The sequence below is a fragment of the Ambystoma mexicanum genome, chromosome 3p, assembly GCF_040938575.1.
Source record: "Ambystoma mexicanum isolate Mex_15411 chromosome 3p, UKY_AmexF1_1, whole genome shotgun sequence".
Lineage (NCBI taxonomy): Eukaryota > Metazoa > Chordata > Amphibia > Caudata > Ambystomatidae > Ambystoma > Ambystoma mexicanum.
Window position 1 is genome coordinate 97,254,802 of NC_090925.1, and position 23,030 is coordinate 97,277,831.

Below are 23,030 nucleotides of genomic sequence, written 5' to 3' on the forward strand. Positions count from 1 at the left end.
TTGGATTAGATTATTTTAAACTAAGAGATTGGTTTTGGCACAGTGTTAGCTGGGTACTCACACTAGAATTTGGACAGGAATGTGACTTTGTCACCGATCGGGTCAGGATTGGCTGGACTTCTGCTAGCAGTTCTTCACAGCAATCTGGTCTCTGGTTCTGCTCTCAGCACTGCACAGTTCTGGTCTCACTGGATCTCTGGTCTCTCTGGATCTCTGGTCTCTCTGGATCTCTGGTTGTCATGATGCCTGCCCCCGGAAGACCAGACCAGGCCCAGCAGCCCCGGAAGCAGGCATCATGCCACTTGGAGCATGCCCAAAAGCCCCAGTTAGGGGCTGTTTGGGTGCAGTCCTGGGGCCTATGGCGCCAGGCTCATAAAGATAAAGTCAGTCCTGGCGCCATGGGCGCCAGGTTCATTATTGATAACTTACCTGAAGCAGACCATGCTGTATACTCACCTGAGGCAGACCATGCTGCATGAAGACTCAAGCCAAATGAGGCTTAGGAGGGACTATTTTAATGAAGGGACTATTTTGTTACTTGGGTGGGGCTGTGGAAGAATACTTACCTGGATCTTCTTCCAAGGCTATTTAAACCACGCCCGGACAGCCACACGTGCTTCGCGTTATTCTGCTTGCTGCAGCATAACGCTCACCGTGTTTTCAGCAGCTCCAGTCTTCAGCCACGCCCGCTTCAGTCCTGGGACTCCTGAAACAAGAAGAAAAGAAGGATAAAGGTTAGAACAGGAGTTTTAACTTTAATCCTTACCTGAATCCTGATCCATTTCGCCACGGAGCTGAAAGACAGAAGTCTTTGAAGCATCGCTTCGCATTCCTACGGCGCCGCGCTGAACTCACCTGCTTGGCGGTACTTCAGCATTCCATCACGCTCTCTCCATCTCGCGGCCGCCCTCCGACACCTAAGGAGACAAAGACAGCAAGGTGATCAAGGGGACTCTCTAAGGCTATACAAGCTACCCCCAAGGACTTACCTGATTTACCACGGGGGGTACTCACCTCATCTCGGGTCGGCGCAGTCAACTCTGCTTCATCGCCTTACCCCGGCCCCTAAGGGGCAAACCACAATAGACTTACCTGAATCTTACCAATTGCCATTTGGAAATCTTCGAGTGGATTAATCGGCAACCTGCAAGGAATCGGACAGAGTGAAGATCAGACATTTGAACTCTTATGAACAATTGGACTTTAGAGTCAATACTGGAACTCACCAATTCCTCTACGCCAGTGAAGTAACTGGTCATCAACGCGCCCCTGCGGTCGACGCAGGATGGAGAGCTCATCCTTCCAAACCATCAGGTGAGACTAAGGAGGGGACATCAAGAGTGATCTGTGGGAAGACAACGGGAGTGGGGAAGGTGGGTTGACACTCAATTCCACGGGTGGTTAATTCCTCTTCTCCTTTGCAGAAGAATATTCCTGCGAGCCAGACAAACTAGGCTGAGCGGGCCAGTCCAGTCAGTCATCTCGGCGCTACACGTCACGCTGGTGGAAACAACAGCGGCCCAGTTCCGGTCGACACCCCCGTGAGCACCAGATGAGCGTAACAGAACGCGAAGCCTACCCAGAAATACCCACCTGGGTGTCATGGAGACCTCAGAAACTGATCAGTTGGCCCAATCATTAGGGGAATTAAGGGCCGAAGTGCATTCTGCCCGCCAAGAAACCAATGCCCTCAGGAGGGAACTGATAGTGTCAAAAGAACGAACTGATGAGTTGGCCAGACAACCATTACAGAGCCAGGCTGGACAAACACCTCTACCAGGACTTGGGGCAAGTCCAGCTCCTGTACCATCGAGTAACCCGGTGCAGATAAATTTACCTGGAGCCGTTCCTTTGGCTCCGCCTGAACACTTTGCCGGAGACCCAAAAGGGTTTGCAACATTCATGAATCAATGCCGCTTGCACTTTTTATGTAGACCTGGAGCTTTCCCAAACGATCAGGCCAAGGTAGCCTTTGTACTGTCATATCTCAGCGGCAGTGCGGCGGATTGGTCCATTCCACTAGTTAACCAGGATGACCCGATTCTTCGAGATTTCCAGGGTTTTCGAACAAGCATGGAAAGACTATTCGCCCGACACTCCCGAGGACAGGCTTTGGACAACGAACTTTTATCCCTATGTCAAGGTAACCAGGATCTTTTATCTTACATTGCAACTTTCAATAGATTAGTAGTGGAAACCGAATGGCCTGAAGCCAAGCGAATCACATTTTTCCATCGAGGACTTCGGGGAGAACTCAAAGATGTTTTGGCCCAAATCGTGAACCCGCCTCAAGACTGTGCTGAATATATAGATCTAGTGGTCCAGCTCGATCACAGACTTCAAACCAGGAAGGCTGACCGAACCAAGTTTGAGAACAGGGTGTTGGTTAAAACCCACGTAAGCACCAAGGGAGTAGATGTCTCAGAACCTATGCAAATCGGGGGGGATAAAGGACCCTTAACCCAGAAGGAAAGAGATAGAAGACGGCAACTGCAATTATGTTTATATTGCGGAACTACTGGTCATTTTCTTCGGAACTGCCCTGTAAAACCACCCAAGAAAGTTATAGGAGCAGCAGACGAAAACCATGTGAAATCTGACTCGGTTTTCAGCATTCCATCACGCTCTCTCCATCTCGCGGCCGCCCTCCGACACCTAAGGAGTCAAAGACAGCATGTGAAATCTGACTCGGGAAACGACCACGCCCGGCAAGCGTAGAGGTCCGCTTGCCGAGCTTAAAGAAGGACACTCTGACCTCGCATTTCACCATACCCATGGTCCTTGTAGATCCAGAGCAGCCATCACGCATGCACGCGGTAAAGGTGTACGTAGACAGTGGAGCCATAGGAAATTACTTGGACTGGGAATTGGCTACCAGGATGAATCTATCTCTCACCCGCAAGACCACGGCCGATGTTGTCACCACTGTAGATGGAACGGAAATTGCCTTTGGACCCGTAACTCATTCCACTGCAGAGATGACATTGCTGAGTCAAGATGGGCATCGAGAGGCTATGGTGTTTGACTTAATCAAGGCCCCACAGTTTCAGCTGATACTGGGGATACCTTGGTTGGAAAAACATAATCCCTGTATTGATTGGCGAGAGAAGAGACTAACCTTCCCAGAATGTGCTCACACCTGCTACCCAAGGAAAACTCAAAACTCAGTCCTGGCCCCAGTAATTCCAGTAGCCATACAATTACCTGTTGAATACCAAGACTTTCAGGATGTCTTCCAAAAGGAACAGGCAAACACCTTACCACCTCACAGATCGTATGATTGTCAAATAGATCTTGTACCTGGAGCACAACCACCTTGCAGCAGAATCTATGCCCTTACGGAACCCGAAAATCTCCATTTGCGCCAGTACCTAGACCAGTACCTTGCTAATGGCTTCATTCGCCCGTCCAAGTCCCCTGCGTCTTCAGCTTTGTTCTTCGTACCGAAAAAGGAAGGCGACCTTAGAACATGTATAGACTACCGCGCACCGAATCAAATAACCATCAAGAATCGATACCCACTGCCTTTGATCCCAGAACTACTAGACCAGTTGAAGGACGCTTGTATATACACGAAACTAGACCTTCGGGGGGCATATCATCTGGTACGTGTCAAAGAGGGTGACGAATGGAAGACTGCTTTTCGCACCAAGTATGGACTATTTGAGTACCAGGTGATGCCCTTCGGACTATGCAATGCACCAGCAGCCTTCCAGTTCTTCATGAACGATGTCCTCCGAGAGCTTATCGACGTTTGTGTGGTCGTTTACATCGACAACATCTTAGTATACTCTTTATCAGAGTCTGAGCATGTAAAACACGTCCGAGCAGTCCTAGAGAAGTTACGCCAGCATAAATTATATGCTAAACTGGAAAAGTGCATCTTCCACACTACGGAAGTGGAATTCCTTGGATTTATTCTGACCCCGAGAGGAATCCGGATGGATACACGAAAAGTGGATGCCATTCTTAATTGGTCTTCGCCAAGTTCAATCAAAGGAGTTCAAAGCATGCTTGGCTTTGCCAGTTTCTACCGCAGGTTTATCCCAGACTTCTCGCACATTGTACATCCCATTACGACGCTATTGCGAAAAAACAAACGCTTTGTGTGGACAGAGGAAGCCGAGAACGCCTTCCAAGAGTTAAAAGCTAAATTCACATCTGCTCCCATATTAAGACACCCACGCCCCGAGCTTCCCTACATAGTGGAAACAGATGCATCCAGTTCAGCCATGGGAGCAGTCCTTTCCCAAAAGGATCCTGAAACTAACCAGCTTCACCCAGTGGCGTTTTGGTCAAGAAAATTTTCAGCCCCCGAATTAAACTATGCCATAACCGACAAGGAGTTGCTGGCCATCAAGTCCGCCTTCAAGGCTTGGCGGCACTATCTACTGGGTGCCAGACATACCATCACGGTCATCACCGATCACCGCAACTTACAATATCTAAAGACAGCCAAAGCCCAATCTTCGCGCCAACTCCGTTGGGCATTGTTCTTCGCCGAGTTTGATTTTGTAATAACCTATCGACCAGGTTGAAAGAATGGTAAAGCAGACGCTGTAAAGAACTCTCTGGTGGGGGGTGATCTGTACTTCCACTCTCTATATGGTAGAGGGGAGGCACAGAGGACCCCAGCCTAGATTCTCTATTTGGTAGCTATGGTCGAGCAAACAAGGCCTAGCTTCTCAGAAGGTGATGCAGGCTGGTTCTTAAGTACAGTGTAGTCCCCAAGCCCCCACAAAGGAATGTCCACACACTGTATTGGTTAGAACACAGTCTTTATATAATCAATATTCAAGGTTATGTACACTTATCATAATAACTCACTTTGTACTTAGGAAAATCAACAATGGCAAATATATACAATTCTAAAGTGGTACCACCCTTTGTATTAGATCTCATTAAAGTGCATCAACACTACTGTAACAATGTCACACAGATCAATAGAGTGAAACCAGCAATAGAGAGAGGAGAGAAAATAAGATGGTTGAGCAATAGGCAGAATCCTGGCCCCTACCACTAGGCACAGTTCTGTGTGGAGATCCCCCACCTGGGCAACCTGTAAAATAAAGATATAGCACAAGCCCAGTCCATATATTGTTCTGCAAGTCTTATTCCCTCCTATAATGTTTTTACCCCCCCAATGTACCTGGTGGAGTCGAGTTCTTCGGAGAGGCGTCGACAGATCCTTCTGGAGCGACCCCCTTTCAAGCGGGAGTCACGGATCGTCGAGAGGCGTCGAGAAGCGTCGAGGAACTCGGCGTTCGGTGTCGGGGAATCGACGGCCCTTCTTGAATGTCTTCCCTTTCAAGCGGGAGACACTGGGCGTCGAACGTCCGACAACAAACAGAGTAGAACGGCGTTGATGAGGCGTCAGCTTCGATCCAAGCGGTGCTCGTCGACGACGGAGCGTTGGCGTCCTGCAGGCAGAGGCGTGCGGGGCACCTCAATGACAATTGTTCTTGACCGCAAAGATTGTGAAGACGGGGGCCCAGCAAGGGCGTCGAGTCGTTCGAGTCTTGGTGGTCTTCGGGTGGCGGGAAACCCACCGGCAGGTTTCTCCTCGGCGCGTTGGTCGTCCTCGACTTCCTCCGGCAGGATAAAGCGGTCGACGGTGCGGACGAGGGAGTCCTTCGATCCAAATGTTCTTAGGCAAGGAGCGGACGGCTCCGGTCGTCGGCGGCACGGCGTCAAGTGGTTCCCATGGCTGGGCAACACAACTTCGACGGGCCTCCAGCGGTTACACAGACCTGCGAACCCTGGTCGACGGCAATGGACTTCAACGACGGCGATGTCCGGGTGCTTCACTTCGATCTCCTCGGCGGTCCTGTCTCGGGTCGGCAGCCTTTCGAGGGTCTGACTTCCAGGGCGATTCGGCGAAGATGTAGCGGTGCTCGATGGTCCCTCGAAGCACGGGAAGAGGGCGCCTTACCAGGTCCTCTCTCGGGTCAGTCCTCGACGAATTCGACAGCTTTCAGATCGGTCGAAGCAAGTGCAACAGCAAGTCTTCTTCTTCCAGCTGGGCGTCGAGGGTCAGCAGTTCCAGTTACTCTTGAGTGGAGACTCAGCTTCTGAACGCTTCTGAACAATTACCAGTGGTGAGAGGTCCCCAGATATACTATTCTGCCTCTCATCCACACTGCTGGCACACACTCAGCAGCCAATCATGCAGAAGGGTATTCATGCAGTCAGTCAGCCAATCAGGCACACAGTGCATTCAGGCCACACTCCTCCCTTTCAGACACTCACAACAAGGAATGTGGATTGGGACAAGTACCCAGCCATTCAACACTACACACTGCATTCAGGCCAGTTTCGGGCAGGGCTGTCTCAGTCTTTGTCTCTCATGCCAGAAACCAGACAACCACAACAAGGAGTGTATATTGGTCACACACTCCATTCACCCAGGTCCCACCCACAGGAGGTACCCACAACATAAAGTCATTGGGAAGGCTCCAGCCAGTCTAGCTGGGCCTTCACAACAACACCATATATGGAACTTCCACCCAACAGCCAGTCAGGGGGAAGGGACAGAGTCAGGGCTTCCCAGGACTTTGGGGAAACAAGGTAACAGGCAATAGAAAGCAAGAGGCCACAGGGGCCATCTTTTTTCCTATTAGGAATCAACTGATCCCAATGGCAGGGCCTGGGTATCCCAAAATGGAGGACACCCAGAGCACCTGTCAAATTCAGCATGGAGCTGCCACCAGCCCATACCCTGCTCTGTGGGCCACCCACAGGTGCCCAAAAACATACACTAGGGGCACAGGGTTGTACCCCTACCCATGGGTGCCATAAGGGTATCCCATGGGTCTGTTCACCAAACCAAAAGAGAGAGCTGCACTGCCAGGAGTCCCACATGGACTCCTGGGCAGAAAACACGACAGAACACACGATAAAAAACAGTAAAGGACAAGGATTCAGAGGCCCTGTCCCTCTGATGCATTTCCAGCATCACAGTCGCCCCCCCCAGACTGAGGTGGAGGGTGTCTAATCTCCCACGGGATAGACACCCTCATCCAGACGGTCAACATACCTTCTGGAAAGGCCATCTGCATTATCGTGACTCTTCCCTGGTCTGTGCTCTATGGTGAAGTCTAGCCCTTGCAGGCTAATGGACCACCTGAGCAATTTCAGATTCTCACCCTTCATCTGCATAAGCCACTTCAGGGGCTTATGATCTGTTTGGACCTTGAAGGTAGACCCCGTAAGGTAGGGCCTAAAACGCCTAAGGCTCCAAACTATGCTAAAACACTCATTTTCAACAGTAGCCCACCTAAGTTCTCTACCCTTGAGTTGTCTACTGATGAATATGATAGGATGTTCTCTCCCTTTGTCATCTAACTGGGACAAGACAGCTCCAATTCCGGTGTCGCAGGCATCCGTCTGGACGATAAAGGGTCGGCTGTAGTCAGGCGCACACAACACAGGTGCCCTACACAGACTTTCTTTCAAGCCATCAAAGGCCCTCTGACAGTCTTCGGTCCAATTAACCTTCCTAGGCTGTTTGGGTGAAGTTAGAGCTGTCAGGGGTGCAGCTATGGTTCCATAGTCTGCCATGAAATTGCGATAGTACCCAGTGAGGCCCAAAAAGGCTCTCACCTGGGTTTGAGTAGTGGGAGTCTCCCAGTTCTGTACATCCTGTACTTTACTGGCGAGAGGTGGGATTTGACCCCCTCCTACCTCATGACCAAGATAGGTAACTTTCCCCTGAGCAATCTGGCACTTGGTGGCCTTGATAGTGAGGTTAGTGGTGAGCACCAGTATTGCATCCATTTTTGACATTAAGAAAATTAATTCCCCACAGTTCTGGGTTGCTTTTGGCAATCAGCATTGCCATTCCCAATGGTTTCAGGCTACTGTGTGGGTAGTCCAATGTTGGTTTTAGGCAGTGCCCTCCTGTGCTCACAACATAGGCAAAAATGGGTGGCAGCCTATTCTTCATGTTTTCCCTGTGCACTCTCTGGGGAGTTCTGGCCATCATGATGTTTTCAATGCCAAGTATTGCACAGTTTTATGGTAGGGCTTGGATGCATGGGTAAAAACATCCAACAACACATTGGATACAAGTTTCAAAAACCTTTGTTTGTAATTTTGGTTCGGTTGGTAGAATTCCTAACTGGCCCTAACTCTTGAATGGGAGTAATCTCGACCATTAAACAAATAACAAACAAATCCAAGTCAGTATAGTCAAAATAAAAAGGCCTATACTAAAATAAAATGAACCTTGCCATCCTTCTCAAAATGAAAAACGTGTTAAGGCAATATAAAAGGAAAATAGTATCTCATTACAAAAAGTCAGAATGGCTTAACTAACAACTCCCTTACCCACGTTCAGCACCACAGGGTCGAGAGAGTTTCCCAAAAAGTATAGGTGGATGACACAGTTCTATCAGTCTTGCACACTTTTGCTTACTGGTATAATTCAACAGTTCAGGCTAGGGCTTCAAGCTTCTGGCAGTTTAATCACAGCCTTAGGCTTCCTCCACCTTGTCATAAATACGCAGTTCCACTTTTGAGCTTTACTTTCCCACAATTTAACATCGGCTTCCCTCTCGGGCTCGAGCCTGTCTTTCATTTCGTGGGGGTTCCCTTGCCCACATTTTGCCTCAGGTGTCTTTTGGCTGTTGAAGACTTTCGAAACTGCAAGGATTTTACATTGATGTCTGCATGGCCACTTCGACCTCTCTTTTAGTATACAATTCTACAATCCACAATCTTTCTCCTCTTTCAGCAACAATGCCTCTTGGTACTTGTAGTTTCTTATTCTCTTCAGTTTGCCGAATAGGCCTCTTTCAAAGTTCTTATACTTTGCTCTCTTGGCATGTTCAGAGTTCACATACTTTGCTTTTCATTCATTCATTCATTCAACTTTCTTTCGGGATCGCTGTTACTTTCTTGCCTTTGATTCCCGTTCAACTCGGAACATTTCAGAGACTTTTGAATCTATGATTTCCCTCGGAGGAACCCTCTTTTACTTTGTACTCATTCCTTTTACAGTTCAGCAATTGTCCTTTCCATTATGCATTTCATAGTCACACACGCAACCTTCAACTTTGAAGTTACACTTACTTTTTCTTTGAACATATACCAGGCTTTTGTTGCCTTCGATAATTCACTGGTCATGTTAATTAGGCTTCTTTCATCAAGGTTCTTCATGTAGCAGTCAAGGCTGTTACCAACGCCTCCTCTGCTCTTACCTAACTGTTCACCTGGGAGTATCGCAGGGTGCTTTCAAGTACTTTGAAGGTTCCTATCTTCCGCTCACTCGGTTTCAGTCTTTGAATGGGTACGGCTTCCCGAAAGTGTGGAATTCACGCCTGGCTCTCTTTCGATCTTCGCAACTGCTGATCAGCCCCTTGGCCATCCAACTTCCATCGGCTGATATGCATCTGCCCCGAAAGAACTGTTCCTTCTCGTACCCAGCCTCGCTCAGAGTGTGCCTGTGTGTGCCTCCTTTTATCCACCTGACTGGGATTGTTAACAAGTGGCAGGTGTGTATAGTTAGGATTACATGCCTGACTCTGCCTGGCCTCATTACAGGGACAGGGCCATTGCACGGTAATAGAGGTAATCTTTCTGGCCTCATTCCTCCCATTTCCTAGGCTCAGTAATGTTGGCAATGTAATATGGGGAGGCTGGCATCCTGGAGTGCCCCACGTGCCCTGTTTGCCTGGAGAAGATGTCTGTCGTCTTCCTTGTTTGCTTCAGCTTTTGTGTGATATAAAAGAAAAATACTTCCTCAAAGCATTACAACTTCATTCAAAGTTGAGATGCCATGCCCTTTGACAAATCCACTCCCTATTTGACCTCAGGCCCCACAACGTCCGCGCACGCGCATCCCACAGTGCCCCGAGTGTCCTGTTTGCCTGGAGATGCTGTCTGGAGACTTCCTTGTTTGCTTCAGCTTTTGTGCGATATAAAAGAAAGAGACTCTCCTCAAGTATGTGGATGATAAATCTGAACAAATAAGGGACTACGTTCTTTCACTGTTCGCATTGCAACTGATATTATCTTTGTTTATCTTATAGAACATTACGACTTTATTCAACGTAGAGAAGCCAACGCCCCCTTGACAAATCCACTCCCTATTTAACCTTGGGCCCAAGGCATCCGTGCGCATGCATCCCCGAGTGCCATGAGTGTCCTGTTTGCTGTTCAATGGTTCGAGGGGCTGTGGGGGTGAGGTCCTAACATAAGCTTTTGGGAATTTGGACTCCTGTCACTGCATATCAAAAGGTACCATTGCAATTTGTGGGTTGCTCTTCGTACTGGAAAATGAAACCAATTCCTCGCTCGAAGAAGGAGAAGTCAGGGGATGCGGGATGTTTCCTTACTGTCTTACTGTCTTGACTTACTGTCTGCTCCTCTTGTCTTCATGCTAAAAAAACACCTTTGCCAGAGCCTTGGCACTCCCTCTTCCACCCTTTACCCCTTCCCCTGCACATCTCAAGGAGGTCATTTCTGAGGAACTGGGAGTCGAGCTCTCGCCTCTTTTGGTGGATGTGGAGATACCCCTATTGGAGGTGCGGTTTGCTCCATAGCCTTCCCCAGAAATGTCATTGCAGGCTCAGTTGCCTTTGGTGGAGGTTGATTTGTCCTTTATGGACACGTCTCCTCATTTTGCCGTTGGTGATATCTTGCTCCTGGCCCTGTCCAACTATCCAGTGGGACGGGGCGAGGATTTGGATGTTTCCCTCCCTTCAGCGCACAAGCCGCTGACTCCTTCAATGGCAGAGGGGCTGGATTCAGCTGTGATGGGAGGGCTTAATGAGGTTGTTCTCTATGAAATAAGGGAGCGAACGAAATGCTTAAGGGCAATTATAATACAAATGACAAATTTTAGTGGCGACATGGGGAATAAGCCTTGTGTCCCCCCAGATTCTGTGTTGGTGTATATTGGTGAATTGCGCTAATCAGCTCATCCAGTAGATGACATTTCTAGCAATCCAATGGTATCCTTTAGTGAAACAAAGGGAAATAATGTAAAAAATTAAAAAAAGGCATACTGCCAATATGCAACCCATAAGTGGTGCCCTCCAACAGGAGATTAACAGGCCCCCAGATATTTTAACTGCTCCTTTAGGACCGGTTAATCAGAATAAAAAGGGACACAAAAAGAATAAAAATAGAAAATTTGCAAGAGTGCAAAAAGGGGTGCTGGGGAAAACTCTGAATAAACCATCCAGAAATACATGGTGGAATATGGTAAGGAAAGAAGTGGTGGACTCCCTTGCCAGTCCACACGATCTTTCATTGCCCAGTTAGGATGAAGAATGTATTGAAATCCCCTTGGGTGAAAATACAATTCGGACGGGTAGAGGGGGGTCTTTACATACAGTTCATACCCCGTTTTTGGGATCGACCACTGAGGTTTCGGATTCTCTTATAGACACAATGAAGCATAAGGGGAAGAAAGCAAAAGAAAACAAGTTGACTTCTGGGAGCGCCTCACCAAATTGACATGCTGGAAAGGATTTTTCCATCTTTTCGCTAGGACAAAAGACAAAGGTGAATGAATCTAAGGAGGAATTGGAGGTGGTGAGTCAAATTGGAATAACATCCCATCATCCAACCATTAATTATCATGGTGCAAAGGACGTTGAAGAAATTGGCTCAAGAGGAATCATGACTATTGCCCGTGAGGACTTGTTGCAGGACACTTATTCAGTGCCTATTAGTGAGAGCAAATGAACATATGTTGAATAACCTTGGCACTAATTGCTCGGAAGAGTACCACATATGTACTGAATTACAGATGCAAAATATGGTGAAGAACTCAGTAAGGAATGCGTTAGAACAGTTGACATTGGGTGGTGTACAACACGATCCTTAAGTGGCCTCCTCTTCCGCCCATCCTCCACCCAAAGAGGCAGAGCGGGCGCTGTCGAGCTTATCGGGTGAATCTAAAATGACTGTGAACCCCATCAGTAATCAGGGGTTGGGCAGGGATACAGGGATCGAAGGACTCCATACAACATAGGGCATTAGGCCTGTTCACCCCGCGGTGTGAAAGAAAAAAACTGCAAGATCATTTCTGCATGAGTTGTTCTTGAATTGGGGCCTATTCTCTGCAAATGCCCTTTTGGGGAGAACAGCAGATTCATATACATGGTCAGATGGTATTCAAACATCGACAATAGATTACATATTTATGTCTGAAGTACTTATCGACCAAGTTAAAGATTTTCATATTAAAACTACCAATCTGAGTGACCATAATAAGCTAACACTCACTTTTCCTTTTGGCTGCGGGGGGACTCGAAGAAACTATTATAAGGCACCTTTTACAGTGAATAGTACAAAATCAAGAATTGCCCGGCATGATGGAAATGTTAGGAAATTAAACTCCCTGTTCATGGCAGACTTTTGTTTCTTGAATCTTGAAAGTAAGCTCACTAGATGTTCACATGTCGGCTTCAAGCCATATGCCATATGATTCTTTAATTCTAAAATCTGTGAAAAGATCTCCCCCCAAAATTCATAAGTCAAAGACATAAATATGGTTTTGATAAAAATGTTCATGGGAGGAAAAAAATGTGCCGTAAGGCTATTCACCAGATTATGAAAACCAGTAAGTCACCAGAAGTTAAGAGCAATCTTGTTAGGATGAAAAACAAAAGTTAAAAGATTGGTTAAAAGGGCATCGTGCTTCCAAGTATCAACATGACAGTGAACAAATGTTTGATAATCTAAAAGATGGTAACTCGAGGACATTTTGGGTTTTGGTCAACGCTATGGAGTCATCACAACCTCCGCCAGAGGCCAATTCTATTTCTGAGGAGGCATGGGCCAGACATTTTGGATCACTCAATGAATGTAAGACTCAGGCACAATTAGACCTGGAAGGCATAAAAGACTATGCCTGGGAGGTTAGGTTCTCGATTGAAGACATTAAGAATCTTATCATTAGGGCCAGACCATCAAGAGAAGCCGGGCCAAACCAGCTAACGAACGCAGCCTTTAAATGTAACATCGCTCTTTGGGCTAAGGAGCTTTATTTATTCTTCGTAGATATTATTTGGACTAGATGTATTTCATCCTCCTGGCATGTCTCATTTGTTGGCCCAATTTATAAAAAAGGTGACAAGTGCAGTCCTCTGATTTATAGTCCCATTGTACTATTGGATGCTGATTCTAAAATATTCTATGGTATTGTTTTAAAGTATGTAGAGGATTGGAGTAACAGCAATGATATCCTTAGAAAACAATAATTTGGCTTTAGGAAACAAGCAGGTATGTACGCGGGAGGGCTCCTTGTCAGTGCACTGCAAGAGATTGTGTGGAAGGAGAGTGGTCCACCGATTTATTTGGCTGCCATGGATCTTTCAAATTAGTTGATAGAGCAACTCTTTGGAGCAAAGTGCATCCATTCAGAATGCCGGGTGGTCTATTATCTCTACTGATTCACATCCATGAGGGCTCTCAAATCACAGTTCGGCTAAATAGAGAGGGTCTCTTATCTCACTTTATAAATACATTCAACGGTCTCCGTCAAGGATGTGTTTTTGTGCTGGCCATGTTTAATCTCTATATGGTGGACGCAGGTAAAATACTTGATGAAGCCTCTTTTGTGTTGCCTGTGACTGAGTGGATTAAAGTCTGTTGGACTGCTTATGCAGATGATTTTATTCCGTTGGACCACACCTCTAAGGTCTTGCAACATCTAATAACTGTATTTAATGATTACATCCTTTCCAACGGTCTGAAAGTGAATTCAAATAAAACCGTAGTGATGCAGCTAAGTAAAAGCTCATAACCTATAAAACTTGTGATTAGGACTTCCATCAGATATTTAGGGTTCCCTATGTTTGATAAACTCAAGAAATTCTACTATCGTAGCTACCTACACGTGAAAGCACTTAAACAAATTGCGCAAATGAAACAAATGGACAACAAATATTGTAAATACTCATTGGTGCCATTGATGTGCTTTTACTCGGCCAAGATCAGCTTGTCTTTCTTTTGGAGTTATTCCCAGTATGGACCAGGACTGAGTTTAATAAATTGGATGCCCTTATTTGGTGTCCTATTCTGTTCTGTCTACCAACATCTGTCCCGTTTGCAGCAATTAGGTATGAGCTGGGACTAAAATCCATCGAAAGTGTGGTAGAACGGCAAAGGCTATCTCTCTATGTCGGAAATTACACACTACTCCAAGTAACACCTTATATGCATTATTAGGCAAGGGGTAGAGGTAAGGTGTCCCAGAAAGTGGCTGTATATCACTGTTACACTGTTAAAGGAAGAAAGCATTCAGTCCCTTGCAAAACTCAGCTTGTCAATGGAAACCCTGATATTGCAGCCTCGAAGGGTAAAACGATTCTTGCAATATAATGATTGGGCCAGAACAGTGGACGTGGTACTAGCTTTGAAATTGTATTTCCAACTGGTGTGTCCGCAAGAGAAAATGGGCTGTTTGGGACCCTACCTCATGAGATTGCCAGATAAGATTCGGTGACATCATTTCATGAGGTTTAGGTTTAATGTTTTGAGGACTAGAGAGATCTTGGCAATAAGGGGTGAGTTGAATAATGAAATGTCCTTTTGTAGATTTTGCAAGTGCATCAGCTGTAAGTAAACACTCTTGCATTTGCTAACAGAGTGCCCCACACTCAGGAAGGAGAGGATTGATTGTTTTAAAAATGTTGCATATAACTTAGACACAGTTTATGAGGATGTTCTGTGATGGGATATGCTCCACAGTAGATCAGTCTGGATAAAGATAGATGTTTTTTGGTATCTGTCTGAGGTTTGTAAACTATTTTAGTAATTAGACCAATGCCTATATGTCTTTGTATATTTCTTACAGAGTCTTTTGTATTTATGCATGTAGTTCTGACTGAAGTTTTACTATTACATCATTATTTTAGTAAATCGATTAATTATTTTATTTTGTCTGTATATATTCCATAGATTTTCCCTTTTTGGTACTTGTTTATTTAGTTTTGAAGTCGACTTAGTATAAGAATTATTATTATAATTGTTTTCTTTTTCTTGTTTCTTTGCATATTAATTTATTTGAAATGTTTAAAAAAATGTTGTATCTAAAGTATGTATCTCTGTTTCGTAAAGGTTATTTTATAACCAAAACAAATAAAACAATAACAATAATAGTAATGTGGGGAGGAATTATGGAAGCTGCAGTTTTCCATAAAATAAGCAGGGATAGGGGCTCGATGGGTTGTGGAAAAAGGGGGATACCACATCTCACCATTGGGTGCTTCTCCCCCACTCCCTGAGGACCCCCTACCCAGGAAATCCTCCTTTGCTTGTCCACCCCAAGGGTCAGGATCCAAAAGTGATGGCCTTTCCCTGGCTACCTCAGTACATGATCCCCAGGGACTAGGCTGTGAAACACGCTCTAGTTTTTCCCATTGTTAATACAGAAAAGTTAAAAACAACATGTTATGCCTAATTAGATTTGACTTTATGAATATGCTGCATTTAGAAATATAAGCAGGTTACTCACCGTAGTGACCACCTTACTCCTAGTCCATAGTCCCCTTTCCTCCATACTTGTGGACATTCCTCCATCCTGTGGGACGGGACCAGAGCACTTTGAAAAACATCAAACATTTTACAAAAATGTTTAGTCCTTCCTCTCTTTCTGCACGGGGCACAGCCTGAGGCCGTAACCCCACCCATCTCGGCTCCGCCACGCGCATCGCCCATCAGTCCTTTTCTATCGCCAGGTCAGAGACCTTTAAGCAATAACAGAGGAACCTTATTAGAGGGGACGGCGGGCGGGCTTATGGAGGAAAGTGGCCTATGGACTAGGAGTAAGGTGGTCACTACGGTGAGTAACCTGGTTATACTCCTACGTCCCGTCCCCTTTCCTCCATACTTATGGGAGATTCCCAAGCACTCCTCACAGGAACTACGGGTGGATGGAAAACCCCCTACTGAAAAAGGTTCTTCAGCACAGCCTGGCCAAACTGACAATCAGATCTGGAGCTCAGGTCTAGACAATAATGCTTACAAAAGGCTGATGGAGAGGCCAAAGTAGCCGCCTTTGCGATGGTCTCCCACGGGACATATTTCTGAAAGCCAACTGCAGCTGCCTTGCCCCGACACTAGGTGTGCATGAATACCTTTAGGAGGCTGCAGTCCTGGTACAGTGTAAGACTCCGTAATACAGGCAGCGATCCATCTGGAGATAGTCGCCTTAGAGGCCTGCTTACCTTGTGGATCACCAAAGATCCCCAACAGTTGAGAAGAGCTCCTAAATTCAGAAGTTCTGTCCAGATAGAACTTAAGAGCCCTTCTAACATCCAAGCAGTGCAGAACCCTTTCCGCTTCTGAAGCAGGGTTCGGGAAGAAGACCGGCAGGGAGATTGACTGATTTAGATGGAAATCAGAGACCACCTTCGACAGGAAAGAAGGGTTTGTCCGTAGGACCACCTTATCCTTGTGAAAAACCAAAAAGGGATGCTCCACCGACAAAGCCTGGAGCTCAATCACACGCCTTGCTGAGGTAACGCAACCAAAAAGGACACCTTCCACGGCAGGTGCTTGAGGTCCACCATAGCCATTGGTTCAAAGGGTTTATGGCACAACGGCATAAGGACCACATTTAGATCCCACGGCGGGTGCGGATTACGAACTGGGGGGTAAAGGTGCGTCAAACCTGCACAATGTCTCTTAACCACTGGATTAGACAGAAAGTAAGAGCATTGGTCCATAGACAGGTAGGCAGATACTGCCGAAAGATAAGTTCTGCATGACAGAATGTGAATTCCCGACTCTGCTAGGTGGGATACAAAGGACAGTACCATGTCAATCGTAGCCGCCCTTGGGTCCAGTTGTTTGTGTAAACACCAATGAAAGAACCTGAGCCATTTGCTTCTGTACTGAGACCTCATCGAGGGTTTCCTGGCTGCCTGAATAATGCGCATGTTATCCGCAGACAGGTTGAGATGTTCTAAGTACCTGAACTCAGGCACCATGCCGCCAAGCTGAACGATTGTGGGGAGGTGTGCCACAGCTGTTGATCCCCCTGGTGAAGAAGATCGGGACTTACCGGTAACCTGATCGGTGGATATACCGACAGGTGTTGAAGTTCTAAGAACCAAAACCTGGCCGGCCACCACGGGGCTATGAGTAGAAGAGAACAGTTCACTGTGTTCTTCAGCTTGCAAATCGTCTGGTGAATCAGAGGCAAAGGCGGGAAAGCATAAGCCCTCATGTTGTGCCATGGAATCTCGAGAGCATCCCCCAGAGAGGAGGCTCCCAGTCAGTTTCTGGAGGCACACATAGAGAGGACGCTTCTTGTTTGCCGCTGTCGAGAAGAGGTCCACTTCTGGAGTTCCCCAACGCAGGAAAATCCATGAGACGATCTCCGCCTTCAACTCCCACTCATAGCTGACCATCGTCCGCTGACTGAGGGCATCTGCTGTGACATTCAGCTGGCCCGGTATGTGTACTGCAACTAGCCAGACACCATGACGAACCACCCACTCCCAAATCTGGATGGACAGGTCCACGTTAAGGAGAGACTTGGTACCCCCTTGCTTGTTGATGTAATACATTGACACTACCTTGTCCGTGCAGATACGGACCACTTTGTTGGCAATGGTAGGTCTGAACACCTTGAGCGCTAGGAAGATCACCAGAAGCTCCAGATGATTTATGTGGAGGAGCTTGTCCTGAGGCGACCAAAGATCTGAGACCTGAGAAGATCCAACATCGCACCCCACCCTAGACGGGAGGAGTCCGTCGTGACTGTTACCATAGGGGCTGGGTCCTGATAACCCACCCCCACCGACAGGTTGCTGAGAGACAACCACCACTCCAGTTCCGCTCTCATGGAAGCCGGAATCATTATCAACTTGGAGTCCGGGTCCACAGCCTGATGCCAAGAACTCCGACGAGCCATCTGAGTCTGCCTCATCCTGAGATGAGCAAGAGGAAGAGCCAATACACATGAGGCCATGAGGCCCAGAAGCCTCTGGAACCACCAGGCCGACATACTCTCTGACTGCGCGAACATCTGACACATGGCCAACAGATCTGCCATTCTGTCCCCGGTCAGGTACACTCTGCAGTCGATCGTGTTCCAGTGAAAACCCAGGAAAATCAAGTCCTGCGAGACCGTCATAGAAGATTTCCGCCAGTTCACCGACAGCCCAGATGGAACAGGAGCTGAAGGAGAGACTGAAGATTGCACGCAGCTTTCAACGGGCAAGGGCTGCGTAAGAGCCTGTCGCACAAATATGGATACATATGGATACCCTGCAGACGAAGATAGGCCGCAATTACCTACATCATCTTCGGGAAGACACGCAGCGCCGAGCTGAGGCCAAAAGGAAGCACTTGAAACTGGAAGTGCTCCTCTCCCACAGAGAAACGGAGATATCTCCTGTGCGGATTCCAGATCAGAATATGCATGTACGCATCCTGAAGGTCCACCACGCTGAGTCAATCGCCCATCTGCAAGGAGGACCGTATCTGGCCAGGCGTGATCATCTTGAATTTCTCTTGGGTTAGGAAAAGATTGAACTGGGAAAGGTCTAGGATGGTGCGCAGGCCAGCCTGGTTGGGTTTGGGCACCGTAAACAGCCGAGAGTAGAAGCCCTCCCCTCGCTCCCCAAGGGGAACGGGTTCCACAGCTCTGAGGTCCAGCAGTTTCTCAACCTTGGCTTTTAGGGAGGACGATCCCAACTGCTAGAAAGGAGGGTTGAAGGGTGGGGTAGGGTGTAAAGTTAAGCGGAAGCCCGTCCGAACGACTGACAAGACCCACCTGTCCTCGGTAATGGTCTGCCACGCCTCCCAATGAGACGCAATGCGTCCCCCCACCGGGGTCTCATGCAAGCACAGAGAACCCTCATTTGGCAGGCTTTTCAGTGGTGCTACCACCTGAACCTGAGGAGGAGGCTGAGGAGCGGGAGAAAAACCAAGTATGTTGCTGCCTCCAGCGAGAATTACCCGAAGGGGTATCCACTCTGCGGGATTTCCGATCTAGAAAACCTCTCTGGGTTCTAAAAGGAGTTTTAACCAGGACAGACAAGGACTGTCCTTTGTTTTGGTCAGCTCCAAATCCGTTGTGGAATGGAAAAGCTCATTACCGTCAAACGACAGGTCCAAACCTTTTCCATGCACCTCCTTTGAGAACTTGGTGGCATGCAACCACACCTGTCGAGAGGTATCATCTCCCAGCACAAGGCCCCGAGCCGAAGTGTCGACGTGATGAGCCGTGGCAGATTCTGGGCCAAGACCCTGGCATCGGACAATCCCGCCTTAAAGTCTTCCAGCTTCTCGACCGGAATGAACTCCTCGAACTCCAACAGACCTTTCCACATCTTCATATTCGCCCCCGCTAACACCAGTTATGCATTGGCCTGCCGGGGCTGCAGGGCTGAGTTAGCAAAAATCGAGTTAGCAGGGTCGAGGAGCTTGTCCTCTTTCCCCAGGACCTGAGTAGCCGTCGTAGAAGAGGATGCTGCAGGCCAGGACTGTAAAGTGGCCGCAGCCACCACCATGGAGGAGGGGGGTGGATAAGATGATAGGGCCACCTCTTCCGAAGAATGCAGCGTGTATTGCGCGTCAATTTTCTTATTGACGAAAAGTCCAGAGTGTGGTTTTTCCCAGAGCCTACGGACCTCGGCCAAAATGTCCTTCTGCAAGAACAGGCCGGTACGCTCCGAAGGAGACAAGGTGAACGCCCCCGAAAGCACACCCTCCTGCGGAGCAGGTGCCTCAGGCAATGGAACATCCAATAGGCACATCATGTCCAATACCCGGTCGTGAAAAGCTCTAATAGAGCGGGGCTGGTCTTCGTTGTCCTGATCGCCCTGCGCCTCATCCGACAGGTCAGGGTCCTGCTGAACCGTGTCAACCGTGTCAGGCACCACCTTGTCCATGGGGGACAACGGAGGCAAGGGCGGGAGGTTCGGGGGAGGCACCGTAGGCAAGGGCGGCGCCGGCAGAACCACCAGAGGCGCGGGTGGAGCTGGAGGCGCAGGCGGGCATATCTCCCTAAAAAGACCCTTGAAATACTCCCTCATGGGGTCAGTATGCAGGAGTACCTGAAATTTGCTGAAAAAAGCGACCTCCGGCGAAAGCTTTGGAGCTGCCAGAGAAGGCCTCTCATGAGGGGGATAATTCCACGAACGCAGAGGGGAGGGTTGCCAAGCCGGCACATCCCCTGAAGTGTCCACATAAATCAAGGGTGCCGAATCCACAGGCAGTGAGATGTTACGCGGAAGGGGCATCCGAGCGTTCCAGTCGTAAACTGGACGGAACGGGTGCGCAAACGGAACCTTATGTTCACCTACAGAACTGCTTCCCACACCTGAGGCTGATGGCGTAGTTGTGGGAGTAGCACCCAAAATGGCTGCCGTGGTGGTGGTGGATCAGGGGTCTTCATTTTAGTCTTTACACAAGGAACCTCGGCTGAGCCGGTACTATGTGGCCTGGAATGTTTCTGTGACATACCAATAGACAAACTAGCCTTCACAGGAAGGACCTTGGCACTGCCGGTAAAGGAGGAGCTTCCACTCCTTGCCCCCTCAACAGTTCTGGGGTCGCCACAAGAGTGGGAACGGTGAGAAAAAGCTTTCACCGATAAGACCTTCTCAGGTCTCTCAGAAATGTTAATTTCTTTAGCCTCTGTACGAGTGACCTCAGACCCAAGTCCGGTCGCAGCCTTTCCAGGGCGGGCCTCGAACACGCGTTCGGTAACACCAAGCCCAACCAAGGCCTCGGGGCACACCCCGGTACTTTTGAGGGAAGCCGATAAAGAGGCCTCAGCGCAAGCTCTACCCCACGACTCAGTAGAACTAGGTCCACAAGCAGCCCCCACACGAGGGACCTTGGAGCGTACTCCGTAAGGGGCCTGTGGATACCGGAGACCCTCGGAAAAACTCTGGTACAATCATTAGGCCCAGAAGGCACCTCGGGGCAATCCCCAATGATAGAGTGGTCGACGCTCCTCCTGGCCCGGGAAGAACCCGGGAAGGTGTCTCCCGGCCGGGGTGCTCTGAAAAGTAAAGAACTTACCGGGCGTTTCTTCTTTTCGTCGATGAAAGATTGAAAATGCGATGGAGAAGTACGTCGAAACACCTCCTCCCACCGCTCTAAGCGACGTTGAAGTGCCTGACCCAAAGGGAATCACAATAAAAACAGGAGTCCGAACGGTGAAATGGACCCAAACACTCTAAACAAAGAGGATGGGGATCCACCCTCGCGAAGCATCGATGACACGAAGAACAATCTGGAAAGTCTAGTTTAAACGTCATAGAGAGACTATTACGCGATCGCTAGCGAGAGCCAGAGAGGAGGAAAAAAGGAAGAAATTCTTCCACAGATGCAAGTGCGTCCAGTCCCGAACAATCAGAGAAAAGGGCTGATGGCCGATGCATGGAGCGGAGCCGAGATGGGCGGGGTTAAGGCCGCGTGCTGTTCCCTGCACAGAAAGAGAAGGACTAAAACAGTTTGCAAAATTTTTGATGCTTTTTCAAAGTGCTCCGGGCCCATCCCACAGGACGGAGGAATGTCCATAAGCATGGAGGAAAGGGGACGGGACGTAGTAGTATATTTGTTTTTGTTGTTTTGATTTAACTTTATTTGATTTTGTTTTATGACAATATGTGATGATGTTACTACATTACCTTACAGTGTTATCACATTCCTGTTCGATGCTGAGAAGTGTGCAGCAGCGTTTGTCAATCTGATATATAAGGTAACACAATATATGTTTTTTAATGCTTTGCAAATCATTTTCATCAGGGTTTTCCTTGTGTTTTTTTTTTTTCGTCTGCTCCACAGGGCATTTAAGCTTGGAATATAGATCAGACAGGTATAATTGCTTTAGGAATTTAGATGAATGAGATTCTGTACAAATGATGATGATGAGGGATCATACAAAAATGCATTCGATTTTGATTTCCCAAGAATCTTTTATTAAAACTTTTTGTTTTTTTTATTTTTTTTCATTATTCTGGAACATTAAATCTTAATTACATTTTGGAAATAATTATAGGGGTTTTGGATTCCGAGTTCCCCACAGGTGTGCTACTTTTCCAGTAGAATTCTTTACATTAAAGTGTTTCATCGTGATGCAAGATGTCTATCAATGAGCACTTGAATTTGATGAAAATTCATGAATAATTGACCGAGTGGTACCCACACATACTCCGAACATTTATTTCAATATGGTGCTTCTCCTAATATTTTAATTGTCATTTAATGCATCCCTCTGAGGAAATTGAAATACTCCTATATCCATTACACTATTTCCACCCCACTGATGAAGAGAATATGAGGAAATGCCAAGTGGTATGTTCAGAACCAAACCATTGTTTATACCTTTCTAAACGTTTCAAATGAAACATGTGTACCTCATGTCCAAAACACTTTTACTTCCTGGAATTGAGATGGTGGTCGTTTTCTACTAATTAACTACACATTTGCTCCTCTTTCTTCTATGGAATATAATCACTGACTATATGTCCTGATAAAGATTTCAAATTGTTCACCTAATTTGTTAATGGATAATTCTGGTCTGAATTATGCTACTAAAAGTTTGAGAAATTCTGCAATTTTACGTGATCATCTGCAATAATTGATATTTGAGCAGATATTTAGGATAACCTGATTACTATTTCAAGTGACAAGATGCTTGCAGACCATGGTCATCAATGGAAATGAACTTGGCAGACATTTTATATTTGCTTTAAACATTACTTCTGGAGACAATGATGGGTCTGTTATGAACGTTATGTTATGCAATGTTGTAGACCTTGATGCAAAGTCTAGTGAAGAAGATTGGCAGTTGTTCACTTTTCCCCATTATATTGGCTGCACAGCATCAAAAGACAACCACCTGTTCCCTCAATGCCACCAACGGTATTACCCAAACATCCTGGGGAATACCACACCAGTTCATTAGACCACCAGCCACCCTGAAGGTTCGCTTGGCTGGAATGCACATACAAGCACTTCTGGATAGTAACGCCTCAACTACTGCCACCTGTAAGCTGTTTCATCAGCAACAAGTAGAACTGTGTTCATTGAGGAGGAGCCTACAC